This window comes from Equus caballus, chromosome 5, assembly GCF_041296265.1.
Source record: "Equus caballus isolate H_3958 breed thoroughbred chromosome 5, TB-T2T, whole genome shotgun sequence".
Classification (NCBI taxonomy): domain Eukaryota; kingdom Metazoa; phylum Chordata; class Mammalia; order Perissodactyla; family Equidae; genus Equus; species Equus caballus.
This window is the reverse complement of record NC_091688.1, coordinates 101,089,819-101,108,298: the sequence shown is the minus strand read 5'-3', so window position 1 is coordinate 101,108,298 and position 18,480 is coordinate 101,089,819. Positions and strand designations below refer to the sequence as shown.

At 47.4% G+C, this 18,480-nt stretch overlaps 1 protein-coding gene across 10 annotated transcripts in view; it reads right to left on the bottom strand.

Annotated features, from left to right (window-relative positions):
- JAK1 (Janus kinase 1) overlaps positions 1–18,480 on the bottom strand; it is a 142,881-nt gene that overhangs the window by 76,401 nt on the left and 48,000 nt on the right. The window contains exons 1-3 of one of the 10 annotated variants that reach the window (XM_070267529.1): positions 4,506–4,638; positions 3,300–3,447; positions 2,875–2,980 (exon numbers count right to left, since the gene is read on the bottom strand). The exons of 7 other annotated variants lie outside the window; for them this stretch is intronic. The gene's annotated coding sequence lies outside the window, so the exon portion shown is untranslated. Of the gene's footprint in view, positions 1–2,874; positions 2,981–3,299; positions 3,448–4,505; positions 4,639–8,772; positions 8,919–18,480 lie in introns of those variants that run through there. 2 more of the 10 variants (XM_070267530.1, XM_070267533.1) reach the window with 2 other exon arrangements.

Genomic DNA, 18,480 nt, shown 5'->3' with positions numbered 1-18,480 from the left:
ACAACAAGTTTTTGACTCAAGCACTTCAAGAACTGCTAAAGAGAATGGTAACACAAAGGGCGGAAGTCATGAGGTTCTGGAACAAATTAGAAATGAATAGCTGGGGAGAAGAAAACCTTTCTCAGACACAATTATTCAAGGGTGACCTCTTCTCTTACGTGGGTTTAAGGATAACTGAGAAATATCCGGGCTAACATTTTTAGAACAGAACTATAATTAAAGTATTGCAACTTGCGGCATGAGTGATGGGGGAGTTTTTCCTGAGTATAAGATGAGGCACAACACTATTCAATAAAAAAGATACCAGATTTTTAAGTCTGACCCAAGTTCAAATCCCACTTACTAGCTATGTGGCCTTGAGCCAGTTATTTTACCTGCCTCTCTTCACTGTAAGATGAGAGTAACCACATCTATACCACCTTACAGGATTGTAAATAGTGAATGAGGATTCACGGTTAAAACAGCAGACTGAACACAAGTGTCCTACTTCATTCCCTCTTGAAACCCCACTAAAAGGTGTGTGTGTGTATAAAAATAGTAAAGACTGAAACCACAAATACGGGAGGAGAAACAAGAGGGGAAAACTGGAACTACCTTTTGGGAAGCTGGGAATTAGACGGATGTGTAGACAAATGTCTTAGATAACCCATCAAAACCAAGTCCCAAGCTGACAGTGGCAAAAGGTGAGAACCAATTAAATATACACCACAGAAGCCTCAAAGTCACAGGAATGGACGCACCAGCAACTGACAGAGGAGGGTGGGGAGAGGCGTTTGAGAAACAGAACCCCCTGCCCACTCCCCCACCCAGCGGGAGTCTGGACTAGCACTGTTCAAACAACTGCCTGCAGCCACGGAAGTGTTCCCTATCTGCCCTGCCCAGCGCGGCAGCCACGAGCCACAGACTGGGGCTACCGACAGCTCAACAAGTGACTAAGGCAAAGGAGGAACTGATTTCCTAACTTTACTTAACGTTTATCCATTTAAATTTAAATGGCTACACGTGGCTAGCGGCCATTGCATTTCAGGGCAGCACAGGTCTAGAGGTTTATTTTCCAGAGAGGGTAAGACAGACGACCCTGGACTAGAGATGCCAGGCAAAGCATGGGGACCTGCAGCACACAGGGCACTGTGAGTGCGCACACTGGACGCTGACGGTTTCCTCCCCACGCAGCTCCAGAAATGCTGGCAGCCAGCCCCTGACCCTCCAGGCTAGGGACTGAAATACTGTTTTCTGAGGAATGTTACCATCATCCCACAAGAGCACAAATCTAAAGATACTGACATTGGGGAAAACCCCAATTAACGGCCCATTAAAATCACTCTTCAGTGAAGTTTCAAGTTCATAAGCCCCATAAACATGCCCAGCTTTCCCCTCATGTTTAACCATGAACAGACAACCAAGATAAACAACTGTCTGAGGAAAGTCTCCAGTGCCGATACAGAGACGGAAAAACGGCAACTCAGAACAAAGAGATCATTTACAGAGGAAAAAACTCTAAAAGTTAATTAATGTCTTCAGAGAGCTAAAGGGATATATTTTATCTGCGAAGCAAGAATAAGATGTTTTTTAAGTAACATTTAAGAGAAAAAGGAGCTCGGATATTAAAAAAAAGACAGCAGAAATGAAAACCAGGACTGGAAAAGGGCCCTATGGAACTTTCTAGGTTGATGAACATGTTCTATGTTTTGGGCAGTAGCTGCACAAATGCATACAATTGTGAAAACTAAGTGAAATAAACATTTCAGGATTGGTGCACTTTACTGTATATGAATTATACCTTCATTTTTAAAATCTCTATAGAAGGGGTAGAGGATAAAGTTTGGGAAACTGCTTAGCAAAAAACAGTTTGAAAATAAGAGAGAAAACATAAGAAAACTAAGAGGACCAATGCAGAAAGTCACGCACCTGAGTAAAAGGAGTTCCTAAAGAAAAGACAGGGCAAACGGAGAGAAGAAAACCACCAGCAAAACCACTTAAGGAAGACGCGCCAGAACTGAAGGCCACCAGCAGCCAGACTGAAAGGACTCAAAAACGCAACGGATGAAAAGACCTGCTCTGGGAACACTGGAAACAAGAGAAGGGTCTATACGCTTCCAACGGAGAATAAAACGAGCCACACTCAAAAGATCAAGAACTGAGAATGTTTCAGATTTTTTTTTTAATAACTGGCAGGCTTTTTAACAGCTGCATGAAGCTGGGAGACAAGCAGCCAACACCTTCAAAAATTCTGAAGGGAAACAATTTCCAACCTAAAAGTCTATAACCAGCCAAACTGTCCTTAAAGTCAGGTGGAGATGTAAAGGCATACTTAGACATTCAGATCTTAAAAAATTTGCCTGCTATGCACCCTCAAGAAGCTGGTAGAGGAGAGATTCCAACATGATAAACAGAGATCAAACAGAGAGGAGGCAAAGGGAACTCTTGGGGGCCAGGACAGAGCACTCGGGACGAGGGCTGCAGCCAGCCTTAGAGGACAACCAGTCGGCACCTGGGCAGTGGACTCAGGAGACGCACGTGTTTAGGGCTGTCATCAGCAGGATCTCCAGACGGCATCAGGGGTGGAATGCAGATTCCTAACTGAATCTGGCTTCTCTTAATCATGCACTGATAAAGTTCCTGTTCTTCCCTCCGTGTCCTGATGCCTGAATCAGCAGAAGACCATTTCACCCCACAGATGTATTCTGCTCTGGCCTACACCTGAGAGCTACACATAAGCCAGGGAGGGCTTAGAAGCAAAAGTAAAATACAGAGCAGCCCAGCCCCTTGACTCTACCACCTTCAGGCTCCCAGCAGATGGACCCAGCGCAGCCCTCCAGACACCCCAACTGTGAGAACCCCGTTTCCCACAACTCTCACCACCTCTCCACTCACTTCTCCAAAAGGGTCCCTGCAACTCAACTCCAAATCGAGACTTCACCCAGAGCTTCTGCTCAGATCCGGGGGCAATGAATCCAACCAGGACCATCACGCGCTCCTCCTGACAAGAGAGAGGGCCACACTCCCTTCAGCCAGGTTTGCCCTTGCTTTAGGGACAGCTACAGTGGAAGGAAGGGGACAGCTGATAATTCCGAGGGGAGAGCAACGGGGAGGGGCCTGGGTGACTCTAAAATACTGGTAATGTTCTGTTTCTTAACTGGAATGGGAGGACATGGGTATGTTGTATATTCTCTTCTGCACGTTTAACATACCTTTCAATTTAAAAAGTTCCCTCCTGAAAAAGATTAGGTGAGCTAATAGATGTAAAGCCTCTAACACAATGAGAGATCCTTTTTAGACACTCATTAATTATCAGTTACCTTAACCTCTCCAGTTATCCAAATCCTGTGTTTCTTTCCAGACCATCTCGAATGGCGGCAACCTTCTGAAGCCTGACTACGCGATCACCCCCTGGACCTTCATTTGCCAGCTGGTGTCATTATTCATTGGTAATGTATGTCTCCTTAGCTAGATTGAGACCAGAAATTCAAAACAAAACAAAACAAAATAATAATAATAATTCCTTTTCCCAATGACTGTTTCCCTCCTTCAGCTTTCCATTCTCTGCTCTAAAACACAATGATGGTCCTCGGTTGAATGGGGGTGGGGCCTGATGGGCACACGAGACTCTGCCAGGACAAAGTCCAGCTCTCAGGTGAGGCCCCTCCATCACTCAGTGCCTTGCCACTCCTCGAGAAGGCCTGGCACAGAGTAAGAACTCAAATGCTGATACAGAAGGGATGAAATCAGAAGAAAAAAGTTCTTACGAAGAGTGACAAATATGCTAAATGAATTAATCGAAAAGTAGCCCCACATGGGAGGGTAGAAGGCACTGTGATCATACCTAGTGAAAGGAATCAAGCAAAATTTCTAAGCATAAAGAGGCGGTGTGGTATTAAGGAAAATCCTTGAAAATTATTTCCAAGTCTGAAAAGAACTAAACCAGAGGAAAGTGGCTTAACCTAAATGAACGGTGATTTTAAATGTGACAAATTGGTGGTGGTAGTGGTGGAGGGGCCTCCTTATCTCAATCTCATGGAGCCCATCTCCCTGCTGGCAGCATGGTGTGGACGGAGTGAGTTCTGATCCTGCCTCTGCCATAACCTAGCTCTGGGCCTTAGAGAAGGCAGGGCCAAACTCTGGGCCTCAGTTTTCCCCACTGTCAAACAAGTGGGCAGAACACAGGTCTGTGACGCTCGCTGAAGGCCAGCAGGGTGACAGGAGCCCTATGTCCCTGCTCTCTGACTCACTGTGTGAGAGAGCAGCACGTGGACACGTCCAATGCAACACCGTCGCTACCATCCTACTGGCAGGAAAAGCAAAAGACAGACTTTCAAAGTCAGGCACTTCTAGGCAGATTTTAAGTTTTAAAAGCTTTTTATAAATGCTATGCTTTAAGACAGTTAAATGCAGTGACTTTTAACCTGAAAACTGCTGAAGCCAAGAAAAATAATCTAAGATGAACCCATGCCCATTTCTATCATGATTCCATTTTCTAAGGTAAGTCACAAATGCGCATGACTCACACATCTGGACGTAAAGAGACGCTCCTTTATCACTCCATCTTCCGGTGCCAGGAATCCCACCTTGCAGAGGGCCAGAGCCCTGGAATAAGTGTCGCATGCGTTTCTGGCCACACACCAAAACCCAGCAGCGGACTGCGCGTTAGGAAAAACACAAGTGAGGATTTCTGGGCTTCGTACTCTGGGAATTCAGTCACTTGCCCAAAATATGACTCCCCTCACCTCTTTGCGCAGAGCCAGCTAGACTCCTGACACCTGAAACCAGAACAACACATTATCCTTCGGGCTTTTACAGCCCTCTGAAGTTTACAAAGCACTTTCACATCTACTAACACAGCCCAGTCCCAGTAACGCCCCAGTGCACTCAGGGCAGACGTTACTGCGCCCACTTTACAGAGGAAGAATCAGGGGTTCAGAGAATTAAGTGACTTGCCCAAGGGTATCCAGCTAGCAAGTGGTGGAGCTGGGACTTGCACCCAGGTCATCCAAAACCAAAACCTGGGCTCTTCTCGCCAAACTGCGTTGTGGTCTGGGAGAAGAAAATAAATGACTGAAATGAAACCTGCTGGAAAGCCTAGTGATTTTTACTTACGGGAGTAGTTCAATCTTTTGTAAACTTACTTACGGGAGCAGTCCAATCTTTTGTGAACACTGTAGACGAGAAAAATGATTCCTAAACTTTCTTCTCCCTTTCTTATCTACCCTCTTTGCACAGTGGGTGCTGGAGTTAGCACCTCTGTCTAAGGAAGTGTCAACTCAACAAAGCCAGTGTATGAAAAAGCCGCCACCTGTCACATGTCCCTATCGCCAACATCACGAATGAGTGGATCCTGTCTACTTCCAATAAGAACAAAGACGTCAATTAGAACCAAAGCTAGAACCACACCCCGTAACAGTTCTACGGCGAAATCCAATCCAATTTCTCCCACCACCTTTGCTTCTTGTCCCTCACAGAGCGGGTCAGAGGAACCTCGGAAACCCAGAGGGGCAGGGGAAGGGGAGGCCAGGACAGAAATCCCAGGGGGTCGGCCAGGATAGGAACTGAGACAGCCCACCTGCTTGGGTTTGACTCCAGACGTGCCGCCTCTTCCATTCCCAACTAAGGAGACAATTCCTGAGATCTGCCCTCAGCAGATCAATGGCCAGTTACAGCACGGCTTGAGTCAACGGAGGCAAAGAGGGATTAAGGAAGTGGTCTCAAATCACAGAGTTGCACAGGCAACGTGGAGCAGCACGGGGCCTTCCATCCTCTCTCTAGACGTAGATGTTTAGACATCTGGTAATTCTTCCTGAGAAACAGTGCTTTCGGTAATCCTTTCAGGGACAAAAATTCCCTAAGCAGCCAAAGGTGTTCTTAGGTTCCTTATTTGATTGTTTTTAAGAAGAAAAAAAAATACCACTATTAAATGTCCTCCCTAATTAGTAACTTGAGAACAGCAAGCAAGACCATCCCTGCTTAAAAGCAAGAGCTTTTCATGGCCTGACAGTTCCACTGGCAGCTACAACTAAGGTCAGGACAGCTGGGGGCATGAAATTCACGTAGTATCCTTACCTTTAATTACACAACAAGGGCTGGAATCCCCTGTCAGTTTATTCAGCCAAATTTACAAGAAGTCACAATGGGGGAATTTCCAAAGCCAGTCTAACATCAGTAGTATAAACACCACTCACCTAGGCTTCTCAGTTTACAAACACATCTTTAAAAGCAGACTAGTAACAATATAAAAATCTCCCCTACCCTTTACCACTTCAAACATTCAGCATGATTTAGGTTTTTGGTTAACCATGCTTGTCAAATGCTTTAAGTTGCTAAATTACTAACTGGGCTGGAACTTTCTAACCATATCTCATTGAAACACAATCATAGATTACATGTCAAAACTTCTATCTCCAGACTTGGGCCAAATGAGATCTGCCTTAGAATCTGGGTAGAAAACAGTGAGCAAACAAGCTGATGATGACGGCCATCTCCAGAGCGAAGACTGGGACAGGGCTTAAGGAGTGCTTTTGGCACCACTCAAACCCGAGTTTAAATCCTGGCCCTGCACTTATGAGTTGTGTGGTCCTGGGCACCTGCGTTTCTGAGCTCAAGTTTCTGCACCTGCAAAACCAACTGCCTCTCATCTAACTGCTGCCAAGGACCGAGCACAGAGGAAACCATACATCAGGTACTAAACAAAAGCCATCTTAATTCAGAATACAAGCCGATGTGACTGTTTGGGTAATAATAGCATGGATATTCAGGGTTGGACACAACTGTTGCTGTCAGTGCCACCGAGCTGATGCCTCCTCCTCCTGACCCTGTGGACAGGAGACCAGAACCTGCCCGGTCTTTCTGCGCCATCCTCTCACCGTCCGGCACTCTATCAGACAATGCTCCGCTGCTGTTCATGGGGTTTTCACGGCCAAACTTTTGGGAAGTGTGTGACCAGGTACTTCCTCCTATTCTGTCTAGTCCGGAAGCTCCGCTGAGACCTGTCCACCACGGGGGACCCTGCTGGTATTTATAACCAGAAAACAACTGCAGTGTGTTTATATTCGACTCTGCTCCCTTCGAGGTCCACGCCATCCAACCTCCTCCTCCACCATTTAGCTCCATCAGCACCAGCCTCCCATGACTGATATGACGTAATAAGTACTTTATTAAACATTTTAGGATGTTTCCAAGATCGCTACTTGGTGATACCTTCAAGGCCTTCAGGGGAAGAGGCTCTGCTTCCCCAGCCTCCAGGCTGTTACCCCTCGTTATTCTTGCTGATTATAAACTACACAAGCCGTTTAACAATGCCATTTAATCAGAATTGCCGAAGCCTGAAAATGCAAAAATCACTCTTGAACTAGCACATAACTTCAACATTTACAATGAGCATTCTAACACTCTCTAAAACTGCTCTGGTTCAGATCACATGGGGACACTCCCACTGGTTGGTTGGCTGTGGTGATGACAACAAGAATTAGAGGCCCTCAGGCTAAGACTCTCAGATACAGGGTGCTGTGGACTAAACCACCATAACCACTTCACAACACACAGATACACCCATTTTCTACAACTTCAAAACCATCAGCTAAAAACAACTCTTTATTCAAATGAGTTTGGAATCGAGGCTATACACAATATAACTTAGAACAAGGTGGAGTTTTAACTCTCTACAGACTTCTCTGCACTCTGTCAGGTCTAACTGATATGAAACCAATGCACTAGAGCAATGGTTCTAAACATTCTCCTCCCCACCCCCTTTTTTTTTTTTTTTTTTTTGGTGAGGAAGACTGGCCCTGAGCTAACGTCTGTTGCCAATCTTCCTCTTTTTGCTTGAGGGAAATTCACCCTGAGCTAACACCTGTGCCAATCTTCCTCTATTTTTTGTATGTGGGGTGATGCCACAGCATAGGTTGAAGAGCTGTGTGTAGGTCCATGCCCGGGATCCAGACCCATGAACCCCAGGTCGCCAAAGTAGAGCCTGCAAGCTTAACCACACCACCACTGGGCTGGCCCCCTCTTCCCTTTTTTTAAACATACATTTTGTAATGCTTCCTCTACTACTCTGAAATGAAAATCAAAAATAATATAAACTATTTACATGCAAAATTTCAAAATAATCAATATAATGTCCAACTATAAATAAAGAGAGCTTAAAGAAATGTATAAGGATCTGTATTTCAACATGTAACTGCTCTGCCATGAGTACGCTGGGAGACACAATGAAGCAGTCTCTCACTTGCAGCAACAGTAGAATAACCATAAAGGTAACTACAAATGCAGACGGATGCTGTGTGCTCTTGCCGGTGACACAAACACAAGCACATCGACATCAGTAACACAACTGATGAAAATGGCGAGCGGCTTTCAGTAAAGTTCCAAACAAACGAAAGTAAAAGAACACGCTATTTATATAGTATACTCTATCAATTTATATAGTAGTTGCATTCCTAGAAAATTCAGGGTATATCAAAACAATGCAAAAAGTACTTTATGTAAAATGGAATTAGGTTCTAGGCTCATAAAATTATAAACAGGGCTTTTCCCCCACAAGAATGTCTGGAGAGAGATTTAAAAGTTACGGAGACTAATGAAAAATTCTCCCTTGCACAGGACTCTCCCTGTGCACATTATAGGATAATTAGTACTCCTGGCCACACCCTCTAAACACCAAAGGTACTCACCCCACCATCAACCAACAAAGCCCCAGAGAAAATCGCGGAGCCAGCTGTGCTGACACGGACTACGGGAGGCCAAGAGGAGTCTTACCGTCTCTGTGTTTCGTGTACTGACCTTAGAACTATGCTCGGCTCCTAAACAGCTGCTCTCTAAGTCTGAGGAACTGGGTGGTAGTTCTTCCAAAATTCCTGCTCTGTCCATTCTTAGGTAGCAGAACAGCAGAGTCAGTATCTTCCGTCCACAGGAAGATGGCATGCACTGGACTGGAACACCAAACTGCTGGCATTTCACTCACACCACAAACACTTCCAAGGATGCTATTGTTCCCACCCCGTAATGACAGCCTAAGACCAGGACACCAAACACACAGCGTCGCATCATGTCCCACTGAGCCTGGCAACGGCTTTACAATCCATCTCAACAGGCTCCACTGAGTCGTGCCAACCTCAGAAATATGGGAGAAGGCAATTAGTAGGCTCAACCAGACTTCCTGAGAGTATTTAGAGCCTGCCACACCATGCACTCTAGTAACTTCCACCACCATCACCTCAGCACTCATTATGTGCCTCAGGCAGGGAGCGCGAAATGCTTATTTGACCCTCCACAACAATGAGATGGCAGAAACCTCTACTTCACAGGAAGCTCAGCTTCACAGGAGGCCCAAACACGAGGCCCAAGGTAAAGGTGGTAAGAGAGCCGCAATTCCAGCCCTGATCTACCCAGCTTCGAAGCCTGCGCTAGTTAGCTGTCTGCAACCATCTGTAAAACAACCTGCCTGGAGGGGTGGGTAATAAAGCTTCCTCCTAGAGGAGGATGTCTCTGCGTGGACCCAGGAAGTGGGCAGACACCTCTGGGAGACAGCCAGACAGCATGTCAAACAAAAGCCAAAACAGAGAATTCCTCTCTCACTGCCTCAGCCAGAGGCCAATCTGAGACTTGAGAGGAGCCTCAAATTAGGCCTGGAAAGCAAGCCATGGACACCAGGACACTACATGCCCTGAAGATGAAGATCCAAAGCTTCAGGATGCACCACGCCCCGCTGAGCACTGGCTCCCACTGATGTCACTCTGCCTCCACCTGGCTCCTGCTTCTCTCCTCCGAAAGGCCAGTGCTGGGGCCCCACGCCCTACCTTCCAGCTCTGAGCAAATCTACATCTCTGCTCATCCGATGGCTTGGAGGAAATGCCCCTTCTATCGGCTCTGTACATGTGAGTCCCGCCCATCTTTAAGGTTTACAGCAAGGTCCTCCCCTCATCCACCAGCTGGAGGAGCCTTCATAGCACCTTCCTCAAGGCTCTTACCCCATGCCTCCTTGTATCACAGCAGTCAGGACACGCGTCCCTTCCCTAGAGCCTGAGTTGCTTATCTGTTCCGCATCCTGCCACAATACTAACTACCACTACCACCAGCACCATCACTAGATATAAGGTCCACTTCATGAATGGCTACTGATATGCCAGTCACTCTACATAATCACCTCCTTTAATCCACATATTAGTTCCATCTTACTGATGAAGAAACTGCGGCCGGGCATGGTCCAGCCTCCACTGGCACTATAACATAGTGATACGAGCAGTCTGGAATCAGACTGCCTGTGTTTGAATTCCTGCTCTACCATTTACCAGCTGTAAAATCTTGGGTGAGTCATTTAGCCCCCTGTGCCTCAGTTTCCTCATCTGTAAAACAAGGATAATAATACATACGTCAAAAGAATGTTATCAGCAATAAAAGAGTGACTATATGGGAGGCACTCAACACAGTGCCTGGCACACAGTATAGACTAAATAGGTTTGCTACTGTTGTTATCAGTGCTGCCTCCAGCCTCGTCTCACATTATGCTCAAGCCCATACTCTGAGGTCTTAAAATACACCAAACCATTTCCCCCCTTTGTCCAAGCTGCCTTGACTGCTCTCTGCACACCAGCTCCTTCCCGTGCTTTGGTCTGATCATGCGCTTGCCTCATAGGGACATTCCCTGAAGACCCGCATCATCCAGGCCTGGTCTCCAGCGCTCACTTCCCCTCCCCAACTCCCATTCGTATCTCTCCACACCCTTGCTTATTCTCTTTAGAGCACTTAGCACAACCTAGAATCCCATTCCTTATTGGTCTGTGTGATTTGGGGTCTATCTCCCTCACTAGAGATGAGGCAAAGGACCATGGCTGTCTTTCTCATCATTTCGTCTTCTTCATCCAGCCAAGGGCCTGGCATATAATCAACGTTAAATAAACATTTGTTGGTACCCTGCCTCCTCCTACACAGTAAGTGCTCAAGAAGTATCTGTGGATACTTGGGTGATCAGTGCCACTATGAGGGCAGGTGTCACCCAGCAAAGTGCCATTTTCTGTATTTGGTCAACTCTGAATTATCAGTCAACCAAAACATCTATTAAGCACCCACCATGAGTAAATCCGTATGTTCTCTGTATATTGCAAAACAATAAAGTCATTCTATTTGGCTGGAAGATAACAGGCAGGATCAGGACTACAGCGAACGGCTGGGCAGGTCGTACACGGCCAGGAGTGCCCAAGTGAGGGCAGGGAATTATGGCTGAAAACCCGCCTGCCTTCCACTAGCCAGGCCATGCTCCCTGGTGCAGGGGGTCCCACCCAGACAAGACACTGTTGTCTAATTCTCACAGAGGCAACACACAGATCAGCAGCAGCCTTGAGGAAGGTCAGTCTGAGTTCTTAAGGCTGAGTCTCTATAGCATGGGATTTTAAAGGCACGAAAGACACTACTAAGAACATCCTCCCATGCTCCCAGTGCCCCTGCACAGCCACTTGGGGTGAAAGCATCCTACTCCGTGAGATGCTTATGATTATACAAAAGAGGGAGAGGTACCAGGCAGTTCCCCCCACCTTTTCACTGAGACGAGTTTATCAGACTAGCTACTACCTGTCAGAGCAGAGACGCCTGGGAGGTGAGTCCTGAGAAGATGACGTTTTCACACAGCAAATGTGGTGAGAAAGACTCAGGACGAGTAGAACCGCCAGGACGGGCAGGCTCAGCCTGGGGACCCCGGACTCCACACACTTCACCCTCTTACCTGAGGCTGGCTCTCTCGGTGACTAGTGCGCGAGCGGGCACACAGGAGTGCACTCATGTGCCTACACACATGCACACACAAAACTAGGGGGAAGAGGCCACTGAAGTTCCCCAGCTTCCTGACCCCTCAGGAAGTCCAGTTAGGAGAGAAAATCAGCACAGAGAAGCAGAAAGAGACCCAAGTGTTCCTCTTCCCAGCTTTCCCAGAAACGTGCAGAGTGACCTTTGGAAAGTCACTCCCCATCTCTAGGCCTCAATTTCATCATTTATAAAATGAGTGAGGCTGTGATATGTAACAAATAGGGATTTTCAAGCATGATCTAAGTAACCAAAAGGTTGCGAGTGCCACAGAATTCTAGGGAAAAATTTTACTCAAATCTCACTTTTAGGATATATTTTAACAATTTCTGAAATTATAATAAATCCCCAGCAAATTCAATTTTATAGCAAATTTTAACCCACTGAAGATCACCAACGTGATTGCATTTTCCTTCTGCAGACCTCAGAATAATGCTTCTCTCACCAATTCTGAGCTTATATTTGAACATCGCATAAATATGTCACTGACTCTGAAGGAAGCTGGAAGACCATTATTAAATGCAGGCCTATACTCGTCGGCTCCCTAAATGCCTCCAGTGAGGAGGCTCCTCCAGCCCATCTGCATCACGTCAGTGAAATGCCAGGCACCGCCCAGGCACATCTGGGCTCACCCTCCCATCACAGGGGACTAGCCAGTGACGCAGTGACACGTGCAACCCCCACCGGCTGCCGCGGAACTGAAGGGTGAGCATGTCATCATCTATCTACACCGAGACACAAAGAACGGAAGCGTGGCTCACACGGGGCGATTCCACCTGCATAAAAGTTCTGTTCTCTCAGGCTTCTGGGCCAATTTAATTGAAGAGATCCTGAAACTGCAAGGTGAGCTATTAGTAAACGATCTGCAATTATTTATCCAAGTGAATCGGATTTTTCCATACTGCAACCAACACTAAACTCAGAAATAAACTGGGTAATAAAACTGGCAGATCACTGGGACTGCCACGCTGAACCCAACTCAAAACTCAGTGCTCATTAAATCAGCTCCACTGTTCCCCTGACTTTTCCATAAGTCAATATGGTACTTATAAGTCTGAATTCATAAAATTAATCTCTTTAGTACACTGAGGTTCCACGTGGAACCTCATTTGAGGAATCTGAAGTAGAGATCCTTGGCTTCCAAAGCGTCAAAAACCATCGCACCAGCCACTCAAAGCCCTCCTCCAGCTCGAACAGTCAGGGGAAAGGCCATTTCCCATCAGGGCTCCATCACCTGCCCACCCGGCTCACCACACTCCAGGCAGACTACAACCTCCGGGGGAGGGGGGGCCAAGCAAAAACGCTCCATTTCTGCTCCCCGATCTGCCAACAGCATGGCTCTGCACAGCCAGGGCAGCTGTCCACCCTGCGTGCCCAGCATCAAGTCTCCTCTCCTTCAGCCACAGCGAGAAAGTCATCAACAAACCGCAACCGTGGCGTGGGGGCACTCAGCTATCTGGCACAAGGCTGATCGGCTGTGCCCTGGAGGACCACCATCTGGGGCTCAGGCCAGCACGCAGAGGGGCCCTCGACCTTTAACATTACTGCAAAGAGGGCACCTCTGTTGTGGAGGGACCCCTCCCTGCCCCCCACCCTCCCATGTCTATCAAAACTCTGTTCCCTGCACTGCTGTGGGCAAAGACAACTTCTCCCAATCCCTCTGGAGGCAATCTGGTAACGTGCGACTCCCTGAGATATATGCTACGAAAACATAATGTCTCCACACAGAGAGTGAGCTATAAGGCTATTAATCATAGTAGTGTTTACAAGAGTAAAAGGTTGAGAGCAACCTCAATGTACAAAAAAGTGGACAGTGGATTTTAAAAAAAAAGGGATATCCAGAGTACAACAATACTATCGCTAAGAAGAAGAAGAATAACAGCTACATTTCAGAGCACTTGCCATGTACTGGATCCCCTGATAAGGTTCTTTAACCTCATTTAATGCTCGCACCAACTCTATGAGATAGATTTTACTGCACTTTGTAAACTAAGAAGCAGATTCATAAAAGACATAATTTAGCCAAAGGTCACGTGTGTATAAATGCAGTTACTAGATTCAAACCTAATTCACTCACTCGTGGACCCAACAAGCACTCACTCAGCACCCAGTACGTGCCAGACATGGCGCCATGTGCCAGCTTTGTTGCTAGGGCTTTTTTTTAAACTTTCTTTTTTTGCCTTTTTTCCTTCTCCTTTTTTCAGTGGCAAAATCACACAACATAAATTTACCCGCTTAACAATTTTTAAGCGTACATTCAATACTGTTAACTGCACACGGTTGTTTTCATCTTGCACGACTGAAATTCTATAACCAATGAGCAACTCCTGGTTTCCCCTGGTTTTTTAAAACTTTTTATTTTTAACTAATTTTAGATTTACAGAAGACCTGCGAAGACAGTACGGAGAGTTCTCATCACCCCTGTTCAGCTTCTCCTCATACCAAGGCTACGGCATCTTCTTAAGTGGCAACTAGAAGAACCGTTGACTCTAACATCAAATAACCCCAACGGCCCCACTCTGCGCGGGCAGCACGCGTCTGCGCTGGCGCCCCCTGCCTGCCACCACACACCTGCTCCTGCCGACGGCGCACTCCGCACTGCCCTCTCGCTGCACCACCCCTCGGGCAAGGAAGGGAATTTAAAAAACTACCAGGAACCAAAGGTTTCTTCCTCCCAGGAAGAATTCTTAAGCCACTGCTGATGGAGTCCAAAGCCACAGAAAGACTTATGTTTTTGAAGTGAGTACAGAACGTCGTGGAAACCTCAAATAAGAAATAACGAGGAAAATAAACACACACTACATCGGTGTGAGCCAAATGCATCCGGCATCCTGCTGAGCCTTCTACCTGTACTGACTCATCCGATCCTGAACCATCTCACGAGGTGGGGACCACTCTTAGCCCATTTTACAGATGACTAAACCCAGGTGCGAAGAAGTTCAGCTTTACTGAAAGCCCGACAGCTGGTAACACCCTTCCCTCGCCTGGGAGGAGGCAGAACGCAGGGCTCCCATCCCCGCTCTGAACTTCCAAACCCCCGGATGACCTGGACTCAGGAAGCTGTCTGATAACCGTGGCCGCCAGCCAGACTCAGATCTGACCAACCTCCAGCTCAGCAAAGCTGCTCACAAGTGCAGCGCTTTTCAGCCCCGGGAATCTCTGCATCAGAGCGGCGTGTCCCTCTCTAGGACAGGTTTCCAGGGGACGTGAAGAAACTTCGGAGGGATTCGCACAGCACTGCCTAAAAGCAGGATTCCAAAACACCTTTCACAGATGTTTTCACGAGGCCCGGACATTCCCGGCTCCCGCCTGCGTCCGCCCCTCACGATCGGCGGGGCAGCGTGCTGATGGACCGACGCTCCTTGTCAACAGCAACTCAAAGGACACACTGGACACCCCCCTCCTCATGCTTCTCTGCCACACCAACTGTCTCTACAAAACCACGGTGCCAGAACTCACTTCAAAGGATCCTCACGTCCCTGACGGCACGGCAGGATGCAGAGCTAAAAACACAACAGCATATTTCTGGCACCACAATAGTAATCCATCCGCTTCGTCAAACACACGCTCTAAAGAAAGCTTTTGCTTTCAAAGAATCCTCGGTTTGCCTTTGGACTCTCTTCATTTCATACCAAAGTGAGTAACTTTGAGTCATTCAAACCTGCCTTGCTCTTCGGGATCTTCAGGCACTACGGAGGGTACAATTACCATATAAATATGGATACTCTCAAGTAATACACACTACCTAGACACACAGCCAAGGGCCTGACTCAGGTCCACCTCTGGAATTGGGGAGCTGGCAGAAAGTGACCCAGACACTATTAAGAGTTCTAAACAGGAGGAAAGATAAATGCTGACCAAAACCCAGGGTGGAAGCCAGAAAACACACAGAGAAACAGGAAAGGACCATACGCAGCCTCTGTTCCGGGTCACCAAGTGAGCTCACTGAGCAGGGAGGGTTTCAGTGGGATCCCAAGAGGCACCACTCAAAGGTCCTCCAGTCTGGTCCTAAGAAGCCTGCTCGATAAATGACACAAAGGCACAACATATAGGGCTGGTTCTGAGAAGGGGGCATGGGCAGCCCCAGTCAGGGGAACCAGGCGGTGAGCAGCTGGGCTGCTTTCTCACCAGCAGCACCTGGCATCGCTGCAAACAGAAGCTGCCGTGACTCGTCATGATGAATCCACAGAACAACAAAGAAAACACAGTTAAGGGGGAGCTCGGCGTTCAAGTTACAAAATGAGGAGGGCAGGGTTCTCAAGTCATGGACCCCCAGGAGCGCCCCCTCAATCCTGACTGTGCCCAAGACTGTCCTCCTGAGATTTTTCTGACAGCTTTCCCATCTGTTGGCCCTGAAGAATTCTGCTTCAGTTTCTCAAAGTCCAGCTCAAATGCCTCACCCGGCCTGTGAAGTCTTTCTGACCCCCAGACAAGCGTCCTCACTCTCCTCTCTGAGCCTCCACAGGCCTTGGTTAAACGTGTCACTACAACCTTAGCCCGTGTGCACTGTAAATATCTCCCACCAGACCAGGTGAGGGGCTGAGGCTGTGCTTTATTCATTCTTATTTCTCACAGTCAGTGCTTAGAACATGGTAGGTGCTCAACGGATGAATGAATGCCCACCAGCAGGACCATCCAGAGTTCCCAAGAACATAACAGTTTGCTAGAAGATTCATGATCAACTTATGATACTAACTTACCTGAAGACCAACCCACTCCTAGCCATGGGAATATATACCACTCCCCTCCCCATCCCTCCTAAGACAGGAATGAGGGAGCTTCTCCCTTGACTGCCCTCTAGAAATGCGAATAGGAATGCAGATGCAGCTGACATCTTTGGGAAGGACACCACCAAACAAATTAAACTGGTCACATCCACTGGGACCAACCTAAAGCACCAGCCTTGGAGGGTCCTGAAAAATCCTATAAAACAGATTTCTGACCTTCTCCCTCCTCTGACCATCAGAGGATGAAACCAGGAAGAGTGATCATAATTCATTTTAAACCAAGTCTTCAACAGCCTGTCTGTTCCTCCTACTCAGCCTGAGTGGGAAGTCTTCTGAGTCTCCCGTAGTCACTCGTTGTTAGTCCAGCCTTTCCTGCTGAGACAGAATACCTGAGAAGATGACAGAATCACCTGCAACCATGGTGACTCATGTCTGATGCTTAGGGAGCAGAGGGAAAGTCCCTGGAAAGCCAGTGAGTAAGCCTTTACAACCTTGTTCAATGGACGCCAGAGCCAGAACTGATGTACGAATACATCAGGAAAGGCTGGAGTGGACCCGACAGGATCCAGGAGGATGGACCTAGAAGAGGTCTCCACGTGTCTCAATACCTAAGACAGCTGCCCCAGAAACAAACGGCCCAGGGACACATCCCTTCTCCCCTCATTGCACAAAGCTCCTATGGGGCCCAGTTCTCTATCCCCCAGCCTCGCTCCACCAATACCAACATGAGACTCAGCAAGCAAGAGGCCAATGAGCAGTTTCTAAATAAAACTACCTCATGGGCTGAGCTGCTTCCTTTCCCTCCATGCTCAGGATCGGAGGTTGAGCAACGCAGAGCAGAGGCAGGAGGTTATCAGAGAACCACAGGATTGCAAGGTCGGAATGGACTATACCAAACAAACATCCACCTTCCTGTTCCAAGGCAATAACCATCTGGAGTCATGGCCACAAGCCAATGTTCTGGTCAACGATGGACCTCAAATACCACGATGGTCTGATAAGATTAGTACCATACAGCCTAGGGGTATAAGAGGCCGTGCTATCTAGTTTGTATAAGTACACTCCATGAGGTTCACACAGCGATGCAATCACTGAGTGACACATTTTTCAGAACATCCCATGGTTCAGCGATGCATGAGCTTATGCTTTCACTATTAGGGCCAACAAGTCTCTAGCCTCACCTTCAACTCCAGAGGCCCAAAGACTGCAAGAGTATCCTCGGTAAGTCCCCAAAACTCTTGTATTGTGGAAGAATTCCTTCATTTTTAGGAGAAAATTAAGTTCTTTCTCCCACGACGTCAAAGAGACGCACCTACGTCACTTGCCCGTCAGCTGCCCAGACACCCAGGACTCTCACAGTATGACGGGAGCGGTGGGGCCGACAGAAGTGCTGAGAAGCAGGACAGCCTCATGACTAGACTGCCAGGGGGTGAACCCAGCTCCCCAACTCATTAGCGGTGATGCCGAAAAGGAGGCAAATACTAGCCCCCACCCCATGACTGTCCAGAGGATGAAGTTCGTTAACCCAATGAAAACAGTAAGTGTCGTATCTCCTCCATCTGCGAAGAGGCGGAGGCAATGGTTCCTTGAAAACATGCTATTTCACATTCCTAAGAACTTTCAATGTGACAGCAGAAAACATTAGGTTGAATCATATGAAACTTCCAACATTTGACTACTTTTTTACCTACAAAAATGGTAATTGCATGTGGTTTAATCGAGTAAGTATGAACAAGAACACAAAGTAGTATATCTCAATTCATCTAAGTGCCTACAGAGGCTCGGGCCTTTTAAGAAAACCCTTCAAATGACTGTTAAAAAAGATCAAATATCTGTACGGGGCTGACCCTCCCCACGCGTAGGCTGGTCTGCAGGACCTTGCGAAGGCTGAGCAACCTCAGCTATTTGGGGAGCTGACCGGCTGCCAAGCTGGCTCCCAGCCATCACCTGTTACTTTGACAACTGTAGC